Here is a 25,038-nt window from a genome sequence, read left to right as displayed (position 1 = left end):
GTGAACCAGAGCGTTATTAGTTTAACGGTACTTCTGCTGTACATCTAGATATGTGTGTGAACCAGAACGTAACTATTTTAACGATACTTCTGCTGTACATCTAGATATGTGTGTGAACCAGAACGTTATTAGTTTAACGGTACTTCTGCTGTACATCTAGATATGTGTGTGAACCAGAACGTTATTAGTTTAACGGTACTTCTGCTGTACATCTAGATATGTGTGTGAACCAGAACGTAACTAGTTTAACGATACTTCTGCTGTACATCTAGATATGTGTGTGAACCAGAACGTAACTAGTTTAACGATACTTCTGCTGTACATCTGGATATGTGTGTGAACCAGAACGTTATTAGTTTAACGGTACTTCTGATGTACATCTAGATATGTGTGTGAACCAGAACGTAACTAGTTTAACGATACTTCTGATGTACATCTAGATATGTTTGTGAACCAGAACGTAACTAGTTTAACGATACTTCTGCTGTACATCTAGATATGTGTGTGAACCAGAACGTAACTAGTTTAACGATACTTCTGCTGTACATCTAGATATGTGTGTGAACCAGAACGTTATTAGTTTAACGATACTTCTGCTGTACATCTAGATATGTGTGTGAACCAGAACGTAACTAGTTTAACGATACTTCTGATGTACATCTAGATATGTGTGTGAACCAGAACGTTATTAGTTTAACGATACTTCTGCTGTACATCTGGATATGTGTGTGAAGCAGAACGTAACTAGTTTAACGATACTTCTGCTGTACATCTAGATATGTGTGTGAACCAGAACGTAACTAGTTTAACGATACTTCTGCTGTACATCTAGATATGTGTGTGAACCAGAACGATATTAGTTTAACGATACTTCTGATGTACATCTAGATATGTGTGTGAACCAGAACGTAACTAGTTTAACGATACTTCTGATGTACATCTAGATATGTGTGTGAACCAGAACGTAACTAGTTTAACGACACTTCTGCTGTACATCTAGATATGTGTGTGAACCAGAACGTAACTAGTTTAACGATACTTCTGATGTACATCTAGATATGTGTGTGAACCAGAACGTAACTAGTTTAACGACACTTCTGCTGTACATCTGGATATGTGTGTGAACCAGAACGTTATTAGTTTAACGATACTTCTGATGTACATCTAGATATGTGTGTGAACCAGAACGTAACTAGTTTAACGATACTTCAGCTGTACACCTAGATATGTGTGTGAACCAGAACGATATTAGTTTAACGATACTTCTGATGTACATCTAGATATGTGTGTGAACCAGAACGTAACTAGTTTAACGATACTTCTGCTGTGCATCTAGATATGTGTGTGAACCAGAACGCTATTAGTTTAACGATACTTCTGCTGTACATCTAGATATGTTTGTGAACCAGAACGTAACTAGTTTAACGATACTTCTGCTGTACATCTAGATATGTGTGTGAACCAGAACGTTATTAGTTTAACGATACTTCTGCTGTACATCTTGATATGTTTGTAAACCAGAACGTTATTAGTTTAACGATACTTCTGATGTACATCTAGATATGTGTGTGAACCAGAACGTTATTAGTTTAACGATACTTCTGCTGTACATCTTGATATGTTTGTGAACCAGAACGTAACTAGTTTAAAGATACTTCAGCTGTACATCTAGATATGTTTGTGAACCAGAACGTTATTAGTTTAACGATACTTCTGCTGTACATCTAGATATGTGTGTGAACCAGAACGTTATTAGTTTAACGATACTTCTGCTGTACATCTAGATATGTGTGTGAACCAGAACGTAACTAGTTTAACGATACTTCTGATGTACATCTAGATATGTTTGTGAACCAGAACGTTATTAGTTTAACGATACTTCTGCTGTACATCTTGATATGTTTGTGAACCAGAACGTTATTAGTTTAACAACACTTCTGCTGTACATCTTGATATGTTTGTGAACCAGAACGTTATTAGTTTAACGATACTTCAGCTGTACATCTAGATATGTGTGTGAACCAGAACGTTATTAGTTTAACGGTACTTCTGCTGTACATCTAGATATGTGTGTGAACCAGAACGTAACTAGTTTAACGATACTTCTGATGTACATCTAGATATGTTTGTGAACCAGAACGTAACTAGTTTAACGATACTTCTGCTGTACATCTAGATATGTGTGTGAACCAGAACGTAACTAGTTTAACGATACTTCTGCTGTACATCTAGATATGTGTGTGAACCAGAACGTTATTAGTTTAACGATACTTCTGCTGTACATCTAGATATGTGTGTGAACCAGAACGTAACTAGTTTAACGATACTTCTGATGTACATCTAGATATGTGTGTGAACCAGAACGTTATTAGTTTAACGATACTTCTGCTGTACATCTGGATATGTGTGTGAAGCAGAACGTAACTAGTTTAACGATACTTCTGCTGTACATCTAGATATGTGTGTGAACCAGAACGTAACTAGTTTAACGATACTTCTGCTGTACATCTAGATATGTGTGTGAACCAGAACGATATTAGTTTAACGATACTTCTGATGTACATCTAGATATGTGTGTGAACCAGAACGTAACTAGTTTAACGATACTTCTGATGTACATCTAGATATGTGTGTGAACCAGAACGTAACTAGTTTAACGACACTTCTGCTGTACATCTAGATATGTGTGTGAACCAGAACGTAACTAGTTTAACGATACTTCTGATGTACATCTAGATATGTGTGTGAACCAGAACGTAACTAGTTTAACGACACTTCTGCTGTACATCTGGATATGTGTGTGAACCAGAACGTTATTAGTTTAACGATACTTCTGATGTACATCTAGATATGTGTGTGAACCAGAACGTAACTAGTTTAACGATACTTCAGCTGTACACCTAGATATGTGTGTGAACCAGAACGATATTAGTTTAACGATACTTCTGATGTACATCTAGATATGTGTGTGAACCAGAACGTAACTAGTTTAACGATACTTCTGCTGTGCATCTAGATATGTGTGTGAACCAGAACGCTATTAGTTTAACGATACTTCTGCTGTACATCTAGATATGTTTGTGAACCAGAACGTAACTAGTTTAACGATACTTCTGCTGTACATCTAGATATGTGTGTGAACCAGAACGTTATTAGTTTAACGATACTTCTGCTGTACATCTTGATATGTTTGTAAACCAGAACGTTATTAGTTTAACGATACTTCTGATGTACATCTAGATATGTGTGTGAACCAGAACGTTATTAGTTTAACGATACTTCTGCTGTACATCTTGATATGTTTGTGAACCAGAACGTAACTAGTTTAAAGATACTTCAGCTGTACATCTAGATATGTTTGTGAACCAGAACGTTATTAGTTTAACGATACTTCTGCTGTACATCTAGATATGTGTGTGAACCAGAACGTAACTTGTTTAACGATACTTCTGATGTACATCTAGATATGTGTGTGAACCAGAACGTTATTAGTTTAACGATACTTCTGCTGTACATCTAGATATGTGTGTGAACCAGAACGTAACTAGTTTAACGATACTTCTGATGTACATCTAGATATGTTTGTGAACCAGAACGTTATTAGTTTAACGATACTTCTGCTGTACATCTTGATATGTTTGTGAACCAGAACGTTATTAGTTTAACAACACTTCTGCTGTACATCTTGATATGTTTGTGAACCAGAACGTTATTAGTTTAACGATACTTCAGCTGTACATCTAGATATGTGTGTGAACCAGAACGTTATTAGTTTAACGATACTTCTGATGTACATCTAGATATGTGTGTGAACCAGAACGTTATTAGTTTAACGGTACTTCTGCTGTACATCTAGATATGTGTGTGAACCAGAACGTAACTAGTTTAACGATACTTCAGCTGTACATCTAGATATGTGTGTGAACCAGAACGTTATTAGTTTAACGATACTTCTGCTGTACATCTAGATATGTGTGTGAACCAGAACGTAACTAGCTTAACGATACTTCAGCTGTACATCTAGATATGTGTGTGAACCAGAACATTATTAGTTTAACGATACTTCTGCTGTACATCTAGATATGTTTGTGAACCAGAACGTTATTAGTTTAACGATACTTCTGCTGTACATCTAGATATGTGTGTGAACCAGAACGTAACTAGTTTAACGATACTTCTGATGTACATCTAGATATGTGTGTGAACCAGAACGTTATTAGTTTAACGATACTTCTGCTGTACATCTGGATATGTGTGTGAAGCAGAACGTAACTAGTTTAACGATACTTCTGCTGTACATCTAGATATGTGTGTGAAGCAGAACGTAACTAGTTTAACGATACTTCTGCTGTACATCTAGATATGTGTGTGAACCAGAACGATATTAGTTTAACGATACTTCTGATGTACATCTAGATATGTGTGTGAACCAGAACGTAACTAGTTTAACGATACTTCTGATGTACATCTAGATATGTGTGTGAACCAGAACGTAACTAGTTTAACGATACTTCTGCTGTACATCTGGATATGTGTGTGAACCAGAACGTTATTAGTTTAACGGTACTTCTGATGTACATCTAGATATGTGTGTGAACCAGAACGTAACTAGTTTAACGATACTTCTGATGTACATCTAGATATGTTTGTGAACCAGAACGTAACTAGTTTAACGATACTTCTGCTGTACATCTAGATATGTGTGTGAACCAGAACGTAACTAGTTTAACGATACTTCTGCTGTACATCTAGATATGTGTGTGAACCAGAACGTTATTAGTTTAACGATACTTCTGCTGTACATCTAGATATGTGTGTGAACCAGAACGTAACTAGTTTAACGATACTTCTGATGTACATCTAGATATGTGTGTGAACCAGAACGTTATTAGTTTAACGATACTTCTGCTGTACATCTGGATATGTGTGTGAAGCAGAACGTAACTAGTTTAACGATACTTCTGCTGTACATCTAGATATGTGTGTGAACCAGAACGTAACTAGTTTAACGATACTTCTGCTGTACATCTAGATATGTGTGTGAACCAGAACGATATTAGTTTAACGATACTTCTGATGTACATCTAGATATGTGTGTGAACCAGAACGTAACTAGTTTAACGATACTTCTGATGTACATCTAGATATGTGTGTGAACCAGAACGTAACTAGTTTAACGACACTTCTGCTGTACATCTAGATATGTGTGTGAACCAGAACGTAACTAGTTTAACGATACTTCTGATGTACATCTAGATATGTGTGTGAACCAGAACGTAACTAGTTTAACGACACTTCTGCTGTACATCTGGATATGTGTGTGAACCAGAACGTTATTAGTTTAACGATACTTCTGATGTACATCTAGATATGTGTGTGAACCAGAACGTAACTAGTTTAACGATACTTCAGCTGTACACCTAGATATGTGTGTGAACCAGAACGATATTAGTTTAACGATACTTCTGATGTACATCTAGATATGTGTGTGAACCAGAACGTAACTAGTTTAACGATACTTCTGCTGTACATCTAGATATGTGTGTGAACCAGAACGTTATTAGTTTAACGATACTTCTGCTGTACATCTAGATATGTGTGTGAACCAGAACGTTATTAGTTTAACGATACTTCTGCTGTACATCTTGATATGTTTGTGAACCAGAACGTAACTAGTTTAAAGATACTTCAGCTGTACATCTAGATATGTTTGTGAACCAGAACGTTATTAATTTAACGATACTTCTGCTGTACATCTAGATATGTGTGTGAACCAGAACGTTATTAGTTTAACGATACTTCTGCTGTACATCTAGATATGTGTGTGAACCAGAACGTAACTAGTTTAACGATACTTCTGATGTACTCCTGGATACATTCTTTATTAGTGTACAGCATTAATGCGTCTTCTGTGCATACCTTTGTGGGTTAGAACATACATCTGTTTAACACTGATAGTCAGTAGGGTGTTAACAGTAAGAATTTCTTACTGTGCAAAGAAGCGTGCTCAGCGGTTAGGGTGCTAGTCAATAAACTCGGTACAGCTACTACTGAAGAAATAAATAGAAAACTCGGTACAGTTACTACTGAAGAAATAAATAGATCGCTCTCTTTTCTTTGGTAGGTGCGTTTTACAGGATTGTCCGTATGTGGTGATCACTAGCTATCTTTAAATTCTATCACTTCAAATTTATGAACGCTTAGGTCAGATAGTCCTTGGGTAAATATCCATATAAAATCATTATATTTCCCTACAGATGTCATTAAAGTTGATGATACTACGTGTTGACGAAGGAATGTGCAAAGTAATATTTCTAGATGGATGTTAGATAATATAAACTTTATTCAGCTCAGCATGTTGTTCTTTTGAAAATCTGCACCCTGGTACTTTGAAACAATCAAGCCACTGTGGAAATTAAACAATGTGAATAGAAAGTTGTTAAACAGTGTGAATAGACAGAAAGTAATTAAACAGTGTGAATAGAGAGGAAGTTGTTGAACAGTGTGAAGAGACAGAAAGTTGTTGAACAGTGTGAAGAGATAGAAAGTTGTTAAACAGTGTGAATAGACAGAAAGTTGTTAAACAGTGTGAATAGAGAGGAAGTTGTTGAACAGTGTGAAGAGACAGAAAGTTGTTGAACAGTGTGAAGAGATAGAAAGTTGTTAAACAGTGTGAATAGACAGAAAGTTGTTAAACAGTGTGAATAGAGAGGAATTTGTTGAACAGTGTGAAGAGACAGAAAGTTGTTGAACAGTGTGAATAGACAGAAAGTTGTTAAACAATGTGAATAGACAGAAAGTAATTAAACAGTGTGAATAGAGAGGAAGTTGTTGAACAGTGTGAAGAGACAGAAAGTTGTTGAACAGTGTGAAGAGAGAAGAAAAGTTATTAAACAGTGTGAATAGACAGAAAGTTGTTAAACAGTGTGAATAGAGAGAAAGTTATTGAACAGTGTGAAAAAGACAAGAAAGTTGTTGAACAGTGTGAATAGACAGAAAAGTTGTTAAACAGTGTGAATAGAGACAGAAAGTTGTTCGAAACAGTGTGAATAGAGAAGATTGTTGAAACAGTGTGAAGAGAGACAGAAAGTTGCCGAACAGTGTGAAAGAAGAAAAGTCGTTAAACAGCGTGAATAGAGAGAGAGATTGTTCAGAACAGTGTGAAATAGACAAGAAAGTTATTAAACAGTGTGAATAAGACAGAAAAGCTGCGTTGAACAGTGTGAAAGAGAGAAGGTATTTTATTGCCGAACAAGAAAGAAAAGAGTTGTTAAACAGTGTGAAGAGACAGAAAAGTTATTAAACAGTGTGAAAGACAGAAAGTTGTTAAACAGTGTGATTAGAAGAAGATTGTTGAACAGTGAGAAAAGACAGAAAGTTGTTAAACAGTGTGAAGAGATAGAAAGTTATTAAACAGTGTGAATATACAGAAAGTTGTTTGAACAGTGTGAATAGAAGAAGATTGTCGATTGAACAGTGTGAAGAGAGAGAAGTTGTTGAACAGTGTGAAGAGACAGAAAGATTGTTAAACAGTGTTAATAGACAAGAAAGTTGTTAAACAGTGTGAACAGAGATGAAGATTGTTGAACAGTGTGAAGAGACAGAAAAGTTGTTGAACAGTGTGAAGAGATAGAAAGTTGTTAAACAGTGTGAATAGACAGAAAGTTGTTAAACAGTGTGAATAGAGAGGAAGTTGTTGAACAGTGTGAAGAGACAGAAAGTTGTCAAACAGTGTGAATAGAGAGGAAGTTGTTGAACAGTGTGAAGAGACAGAAAGTTGTTAAACAGTGTGAATAGAGAGGAAGTTGTTGAACAGTGTGAAGAGACAGAAAGTTGTTAAACAGTGTGAATAGACAGAAAGTTGTTAAACAGTGTGAAGAGAGAGGAAGTTGTTGAACAGTGTGAAGAGAGAGGAAGTTGTTGAACAGTGTGAAGAGAGAGGAAGTTGTTAAATATTATGAAATACCACGCATACCTCTTCCTTCCGTATCATTGTGATACAATTTGCTTACGTAATTTAGAGACAATCTTTGGCGATAGGAAACAGACAAGGATATGAATTGTGAAGAAGAATGAAGCACGTGCTTCATGAATAACTCGTTACAATTACCTGACCACAAATACGTCAAGAATGTACACGATCTGACAATGTTCGTACGATATATTCAGGTTTGTTGATGAAGTGGTTCACTGATCTTGAATGTGCTGTTACCATCTAACGAAACTGTTCTGAGAATCACGCAAAACATCAGTTTGCAGTAAAAACAGTTAAGTTCAAGTGCAGTATATTTTAAAGTATACATACGTTGTTTAGTTGTTAGGTAGCTACTATAGTGATCATTTTAACAAACTACTACAGACTAGTGTTAATTACTGTCTTAAAACACAAGACCATCGCTACCAACCATTGTTTAGTTGTTAGGTAGCTACTGTAGTGATGTTTTTAACAAACTACTACTGACTAGTGTGAGTTACTGTGTTTAAACACCAGACCATCGCTATCAACCATTGTTTAGTTGTTAGGTAGCTACTGTAATAATGGTTTTAACAAACTACTACTGACTAGTGTGAGTTACTGTGTTTAAACACAAGACCATCACTACCAACCATTGTTTAGTTGTCAGGTAGCTACTGTTGTGATGGTTTTAACAAACTACTACTGACTAGTGTGAGTTACTGTGTTTAAACACCAGACCATCGCTACCAACCATTGTTTAGTTGTTAGGTAGCTACTGTAGTGATGTTTTTAACAAACTGCTACAGACTAGTGTGAGTTACTGTGTTTAAACACTAGGCCATCGCTACCAACCATTGTTTAGTTGTTAGGTAGCTACTGTAGTGATGGTTTTAACAAACTACTACTGACTAGTGTGAGTTACTGTGTTTAAACACCAGACCATCGCTACCAACCATTGTTTAGTTGTTAGGTAGCTACTGTAGTGATGGTTTTAACAAACTACTACTGACTAGTGTGAGTTACTGTGTTTAAACACCAGACCATCGCTACCAACCATTGTTTAGTTGTTAGGTAGCAACTGTAGTGATGTTTTTTAACAAACTACTACTGACTAGTGTGAGTTACTGTGTTTAAACACCAGACCATCGCTACCAACCATTGTTTAGTTGTTAGGTAGCAACTGTAGTGATGTTTTTTAACAAACTACTACTGACTAGTGTGAGTTACTGTGTTTAAACACCAGACCATCGCTACCAACCATTGTTTAGTTGTTAGGTAGCTACTATAGTGATGTTTTTAACAAACTACTACAGACTAGTGTGAGTTACTGTGTTTAAACACAAGACCATCGCTACCAACCATTGTTTAGTTGTTAGGTAGCTACTATAGTGATGTTTTTTAACAAACTACTACAGACTAGTGTGAGTTACTGTGTTTAAACACAAGACCATCACTACCAACCATTGTTTAGTTGTTAGGTAGCTACTGTAGTGATGGTTTTAACAAACTACTACAGACTAGTGTGAGTTACTGTGTTTAAACACAAGACCATCACTACCAACCATTGTTTAGTTGTTAGGTAGCTACTGTAGTGATGGTTTTAACAAACTACTATTGACTGTTGTGAGTTACTGTGTTTAAACACTAGACCATCGCTACAAACCATTGTTTAGTTGTCAGGTAGCTACTGTAGTGATGGTTTTTAACAAACTACTACTGACTAGTGTGAGTTACTGTGTTTAAACACAAGACCATCGCTACCAACCGTTGTTAGGTAGCAACTGTAGTGATGTTTTTTAACAAACTACTACTGACTAGTGTGAGTTACTGTGTTTAAACACTAGACCGTCGCTACCAACCATTGTTTAGTTGTTAGGTAGCTACTGTAGTGATGGTTTTAACAAACTACCACTGACTAGTGTGAGTTACTGTGTTTAAACACCAGACCATCGCTATCAACCATTGTTTAGTTGTTAGGTAGCTACTGTAGTGATGGTTTTAACAAACTACCACTGACTAGTGTGAGTTACTGTGTTTAAACACCAGACCATCGCTACCAACCATTGTTTAGTTGTTAGGTAGCTACTGTAGTGATGGTTTTAACAAACTACTACTGACTAGTGTGAGTTACTGTGTTTAAACACAAGACCATCACTACCAACCATTGTTTAGTTGTCAGGTAGCTACTGTTGTGATGGTTTTAACAAACTACTACTGACTAGTGTGAGTTACTGTGTTTAAACACCAGACCATCGCTACCAACCATTGTTTAGTTGTTAGGTAGCAACTGTAGTGATGTTTTTTAACAAACTACTACTGACTAGTGTGAGTTACTGTGTTTAAACACCAGACCATCGCTACCAACCATTGTTTAGTTGTTAGGTAGCTACTATAGTGATGTTTTTTAACAAACTACTACAGACTAGTGTGAGTTACTGTGTTTAAACACAAGACCATCGCTACCAACCATTGTTTAGTTGTTAGGTAGCTACTATAGTGATGTTTTTTAACAAACTACTACAGACTAGTGTGAGTTACTGTGTTTAAACACAAGACCATCACTACCAACCATTGTTTAGTTGTTAGGTAGCTACTGTAGTGATGGTTTTAACAAACTACTACAGACTAGTGTGAGTTACTGTGTTTAAACACAAGACCATCACTACCAACCATTGTTTAGTTGTTAGGTAGCTACTGTAGTGATGGTTTTAACAAACTACTATTGACTGTTGTGAGTTACTGTGTTTAAACACTAGACCATCGCTACAAACCATTGTTTAGTTGTCAGGTAGCTACTGTAGTGATGTTTTTAACAAACTACTACTGACTAGTGTGAGTTACTGTGTTTAAACACAAGACCATCGCTACCAACCGTTGTTAGGTAGCAACTGTAGTGATGTTTTTTAACAAACTACTACTGACTAGTGTGAGTTACTGTGTTTAAACACTAGACCGTCGCTACCAACCATTGTTTAGTTGTTAGGTAGCTACTGTAGTGATGGTTTTAACAAACTACCACTGACTAGTGTGAGTTACTGTGTTTAAACACCAGACCATCGCTATCAACCATTGTTTAGTTGTTAGGTAGCTACTGTAGTGATGGTTTTAACAAACTACCACTGACTAGTGTGAGTTACTGTGTTTAAACACCAGACCATCGCTACCAACCATTGTTTAGTTGTTAGGTAGCTACTGTAGTGATGGTTTTAACAAACTACTACTGACTAGTGTGAGTTACTGTGTTTAAACACAAGACCATCACTACCAACCATTGTTTAGTTGTCAGGTAGCTACTGTCGTGATGGTTTTAACAAACTACTACTGACTAGTGTGAGTTACTGTGTTTAAACACCAGACCATCGCTACCAACCATTGTTTAGTTGTTAGGTAGCTACTGTAGTGATGTTTTTAACAAACTGCTACAGACTAGTGTGAGTTACTGTGTTTAAACACTAGGCCATCGCTACCAACCATTGTTTAGTTGTTAGGTAGCTACTGTAGTGATGGTTTTAACAAACTACTACTGACTAGTGTGAGTTACTGTGTTTAAACACCAGACCATCGCTACCAACCATTGTTTAGTTGTTAGGTAGCTACTGTAGTGATGGTTTTAACAAACTACTACTGACTAGTGTGAGTTACTGTGTTTAAACACCAGACCATCGCTACCAACCATTGTTTAGTTGTTAGGTAGCAACTGTAGTGATGTTTTTTAACAAACTACTACTGACTAGTGTGAGTTACTGTGTTTAAACACCAGACCATCGCTACCAACCATTGTTTAGTTGTTAGGTAGCTACTATAGTGATGTTTTTTAACAAACTACTACAGACTAGTGTGAGTTACTGTGTTTAAACACAAGACCATCACTACCAACCATTGTTTAGTTGTTAGGTAGCTACTATAGTGATGTTTTTTAACAAACTACTACAGACTAGTGTGAGTTACTGTGTTTAAACACAAGACCATCACTACCAACCATTGTTTAGTTGTTAGGTAGCTACTGTAGTGATGGTTTTTAACAAACTACTACTGACTAGTGTGAGTTACTGTGTTTAAACACCAGACCATCGCTACCAACCATTGTTTAGTTGTTAGGTAGCTACTATAGTGATCATTTTAACAAACTACTACTGACTAGTGTGAGTTACTGTGTTTAAACACCAGACCATCGCTACCAACCATTGTTTAGTTGTTAGGTAGCTACTGTAGTGATGGTTTTAACAAACTACTATTGACTGTTGTGAGTTACTGTGTTTAAACACTAGACCATCGCTACAAACCATTGTTTAGTTGTCAGGTAGCTACTGTAGTGATGTTTTTAACAAACTACTACTGACTAGTGTGAGTTACTGTGTTTAAACACAAGACCATCGCTACCAACCGTTGTTAGGTAGCAACTGTAGTGATGTTTTTTAACAAACTACTAATGACTAGTGTGAGTTACTGTGTTTAAACACTAGACCGTCGCTACCAACCATTGTTTAGTTGTTAGGTAGCTACTATAGTGATCATTTTAACAAACTACTACTGACTAGTGTGAGTTACAGTGTTTAAACACCAGACCATCGCTATCAACCATTGTTTAGTTGTTAGGTAGCTACTGTAGTGATGGTTTTAACAAACTACCACTGACTAGTGTGAGTTACTGTGTTTAAACACCAGACCATCGCTATCAACCATTGTTTAGTTGTTAGGTAGCTACTGTAGTGATGGTTTTAACAAACTACCACTGACTAGTGTGAGTTACTGTGTTTAAACACCAGACCATCGCTACCAACCATTGTTTAGTTGTTAGGTAGCTACTGTAGTGATGGTTTTAACAAACTACTACTGACTAGTGTGAGTTACTGTGTTTAAACACTAGACCATCGCTACCAACCATTGTTTAGTTGTTAGGTAGCTACTATAGTGATGTTTTTTAACAAACTACTACTGACTAGTGTGAGTTACTGTGTTTAAACACTAGACCGTCGCTACCAACCATTGTTTAGTTCTTAGGTAGCTACTATAGTGATCATTTTAACAAACTACTACAGACTAGTGTGAGTTACTGTGTTTAAACACTAGACCATCGCTACCAACCATTGTTTAGTTGTTAGGTAGCTACTATAGTGATCATTTTAACAAACTACTACAGACTAGTGTGAGTTACTGTGTTTAAACACTAGGCCATCGCTACCAACCATTGTTTAGTTGTTAGGTAGCTACTGTAGTGATGGTTTTAACAAACTACTACTGACTAGTGTGAGTTACTGTGTTTAAACACTAGACCATCGCTACCAACCATTGTTTAGTTGTTAGGTAGCTACTATAGTGATGGTTTTAACAAACTACTACTGACTAGTGTGAGTTACTGTGTTTAAACACTAGACCGTCGCTACCAACTATTGTTTAGTTGTTAGGTAGCTACTATAGTGATGGTTTTTAACAAACTACTACTGACTAGTGTGAGTTACTGTGTTTAAACACTAGACCATCGCTACCAACCATTGTTTAGTTGTTAGGTAGCTAATGTAGTGATGTTTTTAACAAACTAGTGCAGACTAGTGTGAGTTAAGACATTGTTATTAGAAACTAAAATTATCTCAGTAAGTAATTAAGTTATCCTACTAACACTAATGTCGATAGTGTTTAGTATGAAGGGATGGATCTATACATAATGGCTGCCACATATTATGTATAGCTCATTTAAAATCTCCAATCTTTTGGCTCGAGGGATATTAACACCTCTGGGTCTAGTATTTCGTATAGTTATGGGAACATGATCCTACATTTTTACCAAAAAAGAAGAGCTCATTTACTTTATTTGTAATTAAAAGAAATCTTCTATTGAAGAATGAACCAACTTGATAGACTTTAGGAGAACGGTCATAAACTTTCCCTGCTACGCGCGAGACGTGGAGAGTAAATGTGTTCGTGCTTTTGTGTCAATTAACGGACTTGAACCTGACGACGACCGAAGAAGGTCGAAACGTTGTTCACTCCTCTACGTAGATAAAAAATGTTCTCAACCTAAATGAGCCGTTTTTACATATATAATGGACGTCTCTGCTAATGAATGCACCACTTGTAGCAAAATAATAACACAAGTATGGTTGAGGGAAAATTTTTGAGAATCTTTTTTAAACTTCAGGGTTAGTTGGACCAAACAACAGCTGCGTTAAATTGCTTTTAAAAGCGCCATCTGCTTTTTTTTTAAACTTGTACAAATATACACACGAGATAACTGGCAGAGCTCTTCTAAGCCTAATCTAAACTTTTTAGAAGGCTCAGCGACTGACGCAGTGAACCTGTGAGTAAATATTGCGTGGCATTTTTCCGTCCTTATTTCGCAACCTGAACTGGTGTCATGTAGGAAACACGTATGTTACAGAATCAATAAAGTAAAACAACGGTTTGATGTTAAACAGGATACAAGGTTCATGTTGTAGCATATTCTAAACTACAGGCTAAAAGTATTAGGTCGGTGAACAACGACGAAAGTTCTGAGCCAAATAGAACGACCTTAACAATGGTTTCTTCACTAGTGTTTACCGATTCATCTGTTTTTATTTGGTTGTTACGATTAGACAAGTTATGAATTATCATAGGTTTAGAATGTCCATTGTTCACATCATGGTTTTTATTAATAGAATTGGAGAAGAAACTCACGGTTGTTATATTTTTGTCTTAATAAGCCACATTGAATGTTCTGAGCGGGGGAATCGAACTCCGGATTTTAGCTTCATTAGTCTGTAAACTTGCCGCTGTGCCACCGAGAGACAGGGGTTGTTATGGAGAGAGGTAGATGAAAGAAGCAGGTCTTATGAAACGGAATATTTATATCTTTCTATTCTATAGGCATGACCTAGAGATTGACATGTTCGAAATGTGGACACGAGAGTTCATGGTTCACGACCCGTTATGAAAAAAGGTGATTCGCACTTTGGGGCCATAAATGCGCTAATTGGTGAGATTAGGAAAGTCCATCTACATTTGTCTATTAGTGTGTCAGTTGAAAGTGGTGACTAACATGTGTAGCGTTGTGGGGAAGTTCTATAACTAACAAACATACTATAGACATATTATCTTCTGCGGGACAAATTGGTATCTTGTAAACTCGTATTTTGTTTTCTGATTCGTTCCATTTTACACTTTGAATGCTGTTGAAAATAAAATATTTACACTTGATAATCATATTCTAAATAAATATTCGAACATAATACCAATACACAATTAACTTTATTACATTAGCCTCTTATCACACATTAACAATAACACAAATACTGATTATTAGTCATATTTTCCACAATTACAGACATTAAATAAACTTACTTACACGTGAGACCTGATAGAGCCAGCTGGTTAAAGCACTCAACTCGTAATCGCAGGGTAGTGGGTTCGAATATCCTTCACGCCAAACAAGTTCGCTCTTTCAGTCGTTGTGGCGTTATAATGTGACGGTCAGTCCCACAATTGACGGGTAGACCTTGTGTAGCTGCGAGCGAGATTAAAAATAAACTTATACATAAATCTTTATCGTTTTACTATACATGAAATTGTACGTAAACGTTGAGACAGATTTATTTATTTCTAAATAATTTATACTTACATGTAAACACAACAACTAATACCTTCTATAAAAGTGTACTTAATAATATGACAGCTGCTACAGAGCTGTATTTATCGATATATGTAAACATAACTGCTGCTACAAAGCTGTATTTATCGATATATATAAACATAACAACTAACAGCTGCTACAGAGCTGTATTTACCGTCAGGTAAACATGACAACAGACAGCTGCTACAGAGCTATTTTTATTAATATGTAAGCATGACAACGGACAGTTGCTATAAATGGTATAACTGTTACCTGTTTTATTAATTGTCTCGATATAATAGCCAAATCTGAACCCAATTTTTAGAAAGTATTCCTATAGGTTCTGTGATAGATGTTGTGACAGGAATGGTAGAGCCCACAAATCACGACTGTTATTTGTCATAATAACTCGACTAAACGTTTGTTTGTTGCGCAGATCTACCATTAATCACGTTGTTATCGTAAATAAATCTAGGTTTTATACCAAAAGTGACTGTTGTGTCAAGAGCTTACCAGACTTGAAGGATAGTTATTGGTTTCTTTTTTGCGTAAAGACGTTAACACAGGGTTGTGGTTTATTCGACGACGTTATGCGTACAGAAATGAATTCACTTTGAACAGCGGTCACATGTAATTAACACGTTGTGTGCTATCTCTTACGTAGTCTGAAAATTAGTTCTGGGTGAAGTTAACCAAAGACGTAAGTTAACGATACCAGTGTATATAGTATATAGAACGTAATTAAAGACAAATAATTATACAATATAATGAAATATAAAACTAATTATTTTTTTTAGATTATGTACAAATGGAAAACTGAAACGCACGTCTGTTACATAAACTCAGAAATAAGACACCGATAACTGAGTAATGTAGATTGCACTTCTATGTGAACAATGAAACAAATTATTGGCTTGATTGTATAGAAAGTAACAGAGAAGTTGACGGCTCAAACAGTGTGCGATGCAAAGAAAATATAATTAAATATTACAAATAGTAAACTATTATACCAATGGAAAAGTTATATGAAGTCTCACACAATGTATATTTTATTAAAGAAAAAAGCGGTTATTATACTATGTTATTTAAGAAAGTATCCAGTTCATTAGAGCATCTGTATAATATAAAAATTACACCAATAATTACGTCAGATATAGTTTATAAATATTTGTTAAGGAAACCAATGACTAACGTACGTAAAGTTACAAATATTTTATTTCCTTATTTTTACATATCGCACGAAGTTACTAAATTCTAATGTTGTTTTTCGTTTCACATATACTACACCTTAATCATTATAAGCGCCCTCTGTCAGATATAAAAATCAAAACACTAAAAATGTAGTTTACAACAACATGTTTAAAATAATATAGGATAATGAACAGAAATATATACTGGATGTAAAATCTCTATTGAATTACAAAATAATGAAAGAAAAACATAAAGTTAGGTTATACGATCAAACTGACGAAACTCTATATAAATATGATTGTACAGTCTGTTGTCTGTCCATGCAGTTCTTTGTGTATATAAATATAATAGTACTGTCTGTTGTCTGTCCATGTAGCTACTTATCTGTATAAATATGATAGTACTGTCTGTTGTTTGTCCATGTAGCTACTTATCTGTATAAATATAATAGTACTGTCTGTTGTTTGTCCATGTAGCTACTTATCTGTATAAATATAATAGTACTGTCTGTTGTTTGTCCATGTAGCTACTTATCTGTATAAATATAATAGTACTGTCTGTTGTTTCTCCATGTAGCTACTTATCTGTATAAATATAATAGTACTGTCTGTTGTTTGTCCATGTAGCTACTTATCTGTAAAAATATAATAGTACTGTCTGTTGTTTGTCCATGTAGCTACTTATCTGTATAAATATAATAGTACTGTCTGTTGTTTGTCCATGTAGCTACTTATCTATATAAATATGATAGTACTGTCTGTTGTCTGTTCATGTAGTTACTTATCTATATAAATATGATAGTACTGTCTGTTGTCTGTTCATATAGATCTTTATCTATACTCTTCAAAACAAGAAATGCAAAAGGGATATTTTTGTTATTTTAAAGAGAAATATATGTAATAATGTTACAAGCTCAGAGTATGTGATGTTACACGTGTTAAGGCACTGATTGTCAGATCAAAATGACAATAAAAGGTGTGCACTTTGAAAACGGAGCAAACATCGGATTTTTCATAAAACGCATGCGTGTCCAATAAATTTGTTTGAGAGATCTGCATGTTCTGCAGGTGCAACACGTGCAAAATCCCTATAAAAGTGACGGGTTCTCGGTTTCCAAAACTCAGTGTTAAGCCACCGACACGCAATACAGTTACGCCAAGACTGACTGAAGCACAATGCAACAACGCCATTAGTCGTTTGGAAGCAGGCGAATCTCAATCAGATATTACCAGAGCTGTGAATGTCCACCCAAGCTCCAGTTGGTAGTGAACCCTTGTCAATAAGTATTGGAATGGATACTCCAGTTGGTAGTGAACCCTTGTCAATAACTATTGGAACAGATACTCCAGTTGGTAGTGAACCCTTCTCAATAAGTATTGGAATGGATACTCAAGTTGGTAGTGAACCCTTGTCAATAAGTATTGGAACGGTTACTCCAGTTGGTAGTGAACCCTTATCAATAAGTATTGGAACGGATACTCCAGTTGGTAGTGAACCCTTGTCAATAAGTATTGGAACGGATACTCCAGTTGGTAGTGAGCCATTGTCAATAAGTATTGGAACGGATACTCCAGTTGGTAGTTAATTCTTGTCAATAAGTATTGGAATGGATACTCCAGTTGGTAGTGAACCCTTGTCAATACGTATTGGAACGGATACTCTAGTTGGTAGTGAGCCATTGTCAGTAAGTATTGAAATGGATACTCCAGTTGGTAGTTAATTCTTGTCAATAAGTATTGGAATGGATACTCCAGTTGGTAGTGAACCCTTGTCAATAAGTATTGGAATGGATACTCCAGTTGGTAGTTAACCCTTGTCAATAAGTATTGGAACGGATACTCCAGTTGGTAGTGAACCCTTGTCAATAAGTATTGAAACGGATACTCCAGTTGGTAGTGAACCCTTGTCAATAAGTATTGAAACGGATACTCCAGTTGGTAGTGAACCCTTGTCAATAAGTATCGGAATGGATACTCCAGTTGGTAGTGAACCCTTGTCAATAAGTATTGGAATGGATACTCCAGTTGGTAGTTAACCCTTGTCAATAAGTATTGAAACGGATACTCCAGTTGGTAGTGAACCTTTGTCAATAAGTATTGAAACGGATACTCCAGTTGGTAGTGAACCCTTGTCAATAAGTATAAAATGAAACGTTCTATTTATTATTATTTTAATGCGACAGACGACAAGCATAAGAACATAAAAGAGATTTACAATAAACAGACATTACGACATTTAGGAGAAGAAATAAATTACACTTATGAATATAAAACATAGCCATTGTCGAACATGTTTTAGTAACACGAAATATAATCAACTGGTAGAGTTACAGACTCACTGACAAGTTCTGGAAAACGGGAGAAATAGAGGAGGCTTTCTAGATAACCAGTCTCGAGCCTTCACTAAACAGAAACAACAGTTTGGAGACGAGTAGCTCATGGTTACTAGCTCATCATTTGATGATAAACCAGAACCAGATAATCTACCAATGAGGTCCTATAGATTTTAAGATTTGGAGACGAGTAGTTTATGGTTACTAGCTCATCATCTGATGATAAACCAGAACCAGATAATCTAACAATAAAATTCCAATACCATCAACCAATCACAAACTATATCAAATATTGTCAATAAGTACAACCAGTTCTTTCTCACACTGAGGAAGAATTGGTTTGGAAAAGTTTTGACATGAGGCAGCCAGAATCCGTTTAATAAACAAATATCTTTCATTAGATATTGTGCACTATAGTTAATTTGCAAGAATAAAATTTTGTGGACACGAAATTCATAGCATTGGCTATAATATTTTAATATTAAACTAATCATAACATTGGTTATAATATATTAATATTAAACTAATCAACGCGTTGGTTATAATATATTAATATTAAACTAATCATAACATTGGCTATAATATATTAATATTAAACTAATCATAACATTGGTTATAATATATTAATATTAAACTAATCATAACATTGGTTATAATATATTAATATTAAACTAATCATAACATTGGTTATAATATATTAATATTAAACGAATCATAGCGTTGGTTATAATATATTTATCATTAAACTAATCGTAGCATTGGTTATAATATATTAATATTAAACTAATCATAGCATTCGTTATAATATATTTGTCATTAACCTAAAAATTAAGAGATTCATTGAGAAAAAACAAAACCAAAACGTTTCAAAACCAAATGTATGAAAAATTCTCCTGCGTAGGGGTTACAAAATGATGTACTTGATTTGATAATCGAATTATAACAAAGTAACAGTACACACCGTACTAATTCCTACATGTATATTATAACAAAGTAACAGTACACACCGTACTAATTCCTACATGTATATTATAACAAAGTAACAGTACACACCGTACTAATTCCTACATGTATATTATAACAAAGTAACAGTACACACCGTACTAATTCCTACATGTATATTATAACAAAGTAACAATCGATGAGTTAAGATAATAGAAAGTCAAAAGTAGTAATATATATTTAAAACAGTTCAGTTTTCTTATAGCTCAAGAGCTAAGGTCTACTACAACAAAAGAGGGCGTTACTATCGCAAGATTTCAGCCCCGCCCTGTTGTCGTTAACAGCTTTCTAATACCACGCATGAACTTCGACTGATCTAATACATATAAATATTTTTTCTTCACAAAGATCATTTGAGGCGTGATATGATTTCATTCTGAAGGTTTTATTAAGTAATGTAGTAGTGTTTAAAATTGTTACTTGTTTGTTTATTTAAGAACGGCTATGCGTGTGACACATAGTCTTATTTAACAAGCGTGTTGTGATAATATACACTTAGGAATTAGTAACGTGTGTACTGTTACTTCGTTATAATAAACATGTAGGAATCCGTAACGTGTGTACTGTTACTTCGTTATAATATACATGTAGGAATTAGTACGGTGTGCACTGTTACTTTGTTATAATATACATGTAGGAATTAGTACGGTGTGCACTGTTACTTTGTTATAATATACATGTAGGAATTAGTACGGTGAGTACTGTTACTTTGTTATAATATACATGTAGGAATTAGTACGGTGTGTACTGTTACTTTGTTATAATATACATGTAGGAATCAGTAACGTGTGTACTGTTACTTTGTTATAATATACATGTAGGAATTAGTACGGTGTGTACTGTTACTTTGTTATAATATACATGTAGGAATCAGTAACGTGTGTACTGTTACTTTGTTATAATATACATGTAGGAATTAGTACGGTGTGTACTGTTACTTTGTTATAATATACATGTAGGAATTAGTACGGTGTGTACTGTTACTTCGTTATAATAAACATGTAGGAATTAGTACGGTGGGTACTGTTACTTTGTTATAATATACATGTAGGAATTAGTACGGAGTGTACTGTTATTTTGTTATAATATACATGTAGGAATTAGTACGGTGAGTACTGTTACTTTGTTATAATATACATGTAGGAATTAGTACGCTGTGTACTGTTACTTTGTTATAATATACATGTAGGAATTAGTACGGTGAGTACTGTTACTTTGCTATAATATACATGTAGGAATTAGTACGGTGTGTACTGTTACTTTGTTATAATATACATGTAGGAATCAGTAACGTGTGTACTGTTACTTTGTTATAATATACATGTAGGAATCAGTACGGTGTGTACTGTTACTTTGTTATAATATACATGTAGGAATTAGTACGGTGTGTACTGTTACTTTGTTATAATATACATGTAGGAATTAGTACGGTGTGTACTGTTACTTCGTTATAATAAACATGTAGGAATTAGTACGGTGGGTACTGTTACTTTGTTATAATATACATGTAGGAATTAGTACGGAGTGTACTGTTATTTTGTTATAATATACATGTAGGAATTAGTACGGTGAGTACTGTTACTTTGTTATAATATACATGTAGGAATTAGTACGGTGTGTACTGTTACTTTTTTATAATATACATGTAGGAATTAGTACGGTGAGTACTGTTACTTGTTATAATATACATGTAGGAATTAGTACGGTGTGTACTGTTACTTTGTTATAATATACATGTAGGAATCAGTAACGTGTGTACTGTTACTTTGTTATAATATACATGTAGGAATTAGTACGGTGTGTACTGTTACTTTGTTATAATATACATGTAGGAATTAGTACGGTGTGTACTGTTACTTTGTTATAATATACATGTAGGAATTAGTACGGTGTGTACTGTCACTTGTTATAATATACATGTAGGAATCAGTACGGTGTGTACTGTTACTTTGTTATAATATACATGTAGGAATTAGTACGGTGTGTACTGTTACTTTGTTATAATATACATGTAGGAATTAGTACGGTGTGTACTGTTACTTTGTTATAATACATGTAGGAATTAGTACGGTGTGTACTGTCACTTTGTTATAATATACATGTAGGAATCAGTACGGTGTGTACTGTTACTTTGTTATAATATACATGTAGGAATCAGTACGGTGTGTACTGTTACTTTGTTATAATATACATGTAGGAATCAGTACGGTGTGTACTGTTACTTTGTTATAATATACATGTAGGAATCAGTACGGTGTGTACTGTTACTTTGTTATAATATACATGTAGGAATCAGTAACGCGTGCACTGTTACTTTGTTATAATATACATGTAGGAATTAGTACGGTGTGTACTGTTACTTTGTTATAATATACATGTAGGAATTAGTACGGTGTGTACTGTTACTTTGTTATAATATACATGTAGGAATCAGTAACGTGTGTACTGTCACTTTGTTATAATATACATGTAGGAATTAGTACGGTGAGTACTGTTACTTTGTTATAATATACATGTAGGAATTAGTACGGTGTGTACTGTTACTTTGTTATAATATACATGTAGGAATTAGTACGGTGAGTACTGTTACTTTGTTATAATATACATGTAGGAATTAGTACGGTGTGTACTGTTACTTTGTTATAATATACATGTAGGAATTAGTACGGTGTGTACTGTTACTTTGTTATAATATGCATGTAGGAATCAGTACGGTGTGTACTGTTACTTTGTTATAATATACATGTAGGAATTAGTACGATGTGCACCGTTACTTTGTTATAACATACATGTAGGAATTAGTACGGTGTGTACCGTTACTTTGTTATAATATGCATGTAGGAATTAGCACGGTGTGTACTGTTACTTTGTTATAATATACATGTAGGAATTAGTACGGTGTGTACCGTTACTTTGTTATAATATACATGTAGGAATTAGTACGGTGTGTACTGTTACTTTGTTATAATATACATGTAGGAATTAGTACGGTGTGTACTGTTACTTTGTTATAATATACATGTAGGAATTAGTACGGTGTGTACTGTTACTTTGTTATAATATACATGTAGGAATTAGTAACGTGAGTACTGTTACTTTGTTATAATATACATGTAGGAATTAGTACGGTGAGTACTGTTACTTTGTTATAATATACGTGTAGGAATTAGTACGGTGAGTACTGTTACTTTGTTATAATATACATGTAGGAATTAGTACGGTGAGTACTGTTACTTTGTTATAATATACATGTAGGAATTAGTACGATGCGTATTGTTATATTGATAACATGTTCACCTATACAAAGGTTTGTATGTTATTACTTCATTACAATATATATTTAGGAAAACGGTTTGTATTTTTACGTTGCTGAATTGTACGTCAAGAAACCAGTGAGACCAATGAAACTGTTAAGTGTTTAACAGTTTCAAATTATTGTTGCCCTATGTGAGGTGTCGTGCGAGCTGATTTTATTCAGTCATCAAAAACCAAGACTATTTTCTTCGAACACTACGTTCTCTTCATTTCTCAGAAAAAGTTATGCTGTAATCGTCTGACATAGGTGGCAGCACTGCTGTGCGTAATAGTCGGGAGTCAGAGATTTTTAAATATGTCGCCTATGGTGCCGAGACCACATTGTGCTTTAACTTATAAACACTTCCCTTCGACACTGTGTGTCATAAGTTTGTCGAATTGGTTTGACTATGTCTTATGAAAACAAGGATTAAAACATAATGATTATATTAATGGGTTGAATTTTATATGCAAAAACGGCTCGTTTGGGTTGAGAAAATATGTTACATAGAAGAGCGAACAACGTTTCGATCTTCTTCGGTCATCGTCAGGTTCACAAAGAAAGAGATAACTGACCGATAGCTGTTCACATGGTTGAAAGGGGTTGTGTAACTGAGTGTCGGAATGTAGAGGGCGGTGTTAGATGTTTCAATATATAATTTTATTTATTTTATTATATTAGTATAGGTATAAACCAATATAAAGGAACGCCGTTTTTGTATATAAATTTCTCAACATCACTGAATGGGTTGAATTAACTGTTGTCGATTTTATAATCAAATCTTTTACGTAAAGAAACGTGTATTTTATGATGAAGAAACGACAATATATGTATATTATTTTCAACGTTTCGTTTCTAAAGAAGTTGTAGAAATAAGAACTATTATTATTTTCGTTACTTTGTTTCCTGTTTTCCAGTGTTCTAAAAAACAAATTTAACAACTGACGGTTGGTCATCGTGAGTTTGTTTGTTTTTAAGAACACTGGAAAACAGGAAACAAAGTGACGAAAATAAAAATAGTAGAAAACAATAAAACTAGAAGATGAGCATCAAAATTATATTGAATTTCAAATGACTATTAACATAAACACAGAAATAAACAAGTGTAAAATAAATTAGATGGTTAAATAATTTCTCCCATAATGTCCATTCTGTGTTGAGATTAATTTGTCCATGAAATCTCGAAATCAATTTTTTTACATATTTTCAATGGAGAAGGTTAGTCGCAGCTGTTTCAACTTGTAAAGGCCCGGCATAACCAGGTGGTTAAGGCATTCGACTCGTAATCTGAGATTTGCGGGTTGGCATCCCCTTCACAACATACATGCTCGCCCTTTTAGCCGTGAGGAAGTTATAAAGTGACGGTCAATCCCACTATTTGTTGGTAAAAGAGTAGCCCAAGAGTTGACGGTGGTTGGTGATGACTAGCTGCCTTCCCTCTGGTCTTACACTGCTAAAATAGGGATGGCTAGAAGCAATCTACTTATAAACGATATCCAGGTGTCGGTCTTCTGTGTTTCTGCTACGTCACTGGCACCTTTGTTAAGGTGATCAACCAGATCGCACAAGATGTTTCTAGAATATAAATTTCGTTGCATGTCATACAAGTTATTTTATAAATGACATTTTATACTGTAAATTTCCCCTATGTTTTTGTTTCCTCAGCATTTATTTTT

General features: G+C 34.8%; 1 protein-coding gene across 4 annotated transcripts in view; it reads left to right on the top strand.

The window, feature by feature from the left end:
• The window catches only part of LOC143242887 (dual 3',5'-cyclic-AMP and -GMP phosphodiesterase 11A-like), a 103,773-nt gene that overhangs the window by 7,333 nt on the left and 71,402 nt on the right, over nt 1-25,038 (top strand). The gene's annotated exons all lie outside the window — the stretch shown is intronic.

Source organism: Tachypleus tridentatus, unplaced genomic scaffold, assembly GCF_004210375.1.
Source record: "Tachypleus tridentatus isolate NWPU-2018 unplaced genomic scaffold, ASM421037v1 Hic_cluster_2, whole genome shotgun sequence".
Classification (NCBI taxonomy): domain Eukaryota; kingdom Metazoa; phylum Arthropoda; class Merostomata; order Xiphosura; family Limulidae; genus Tachypleus; species Tachypleus tridentatus.
This window is presented reverse-complemented; position numbering and strand designations above follow the sequence as displayed.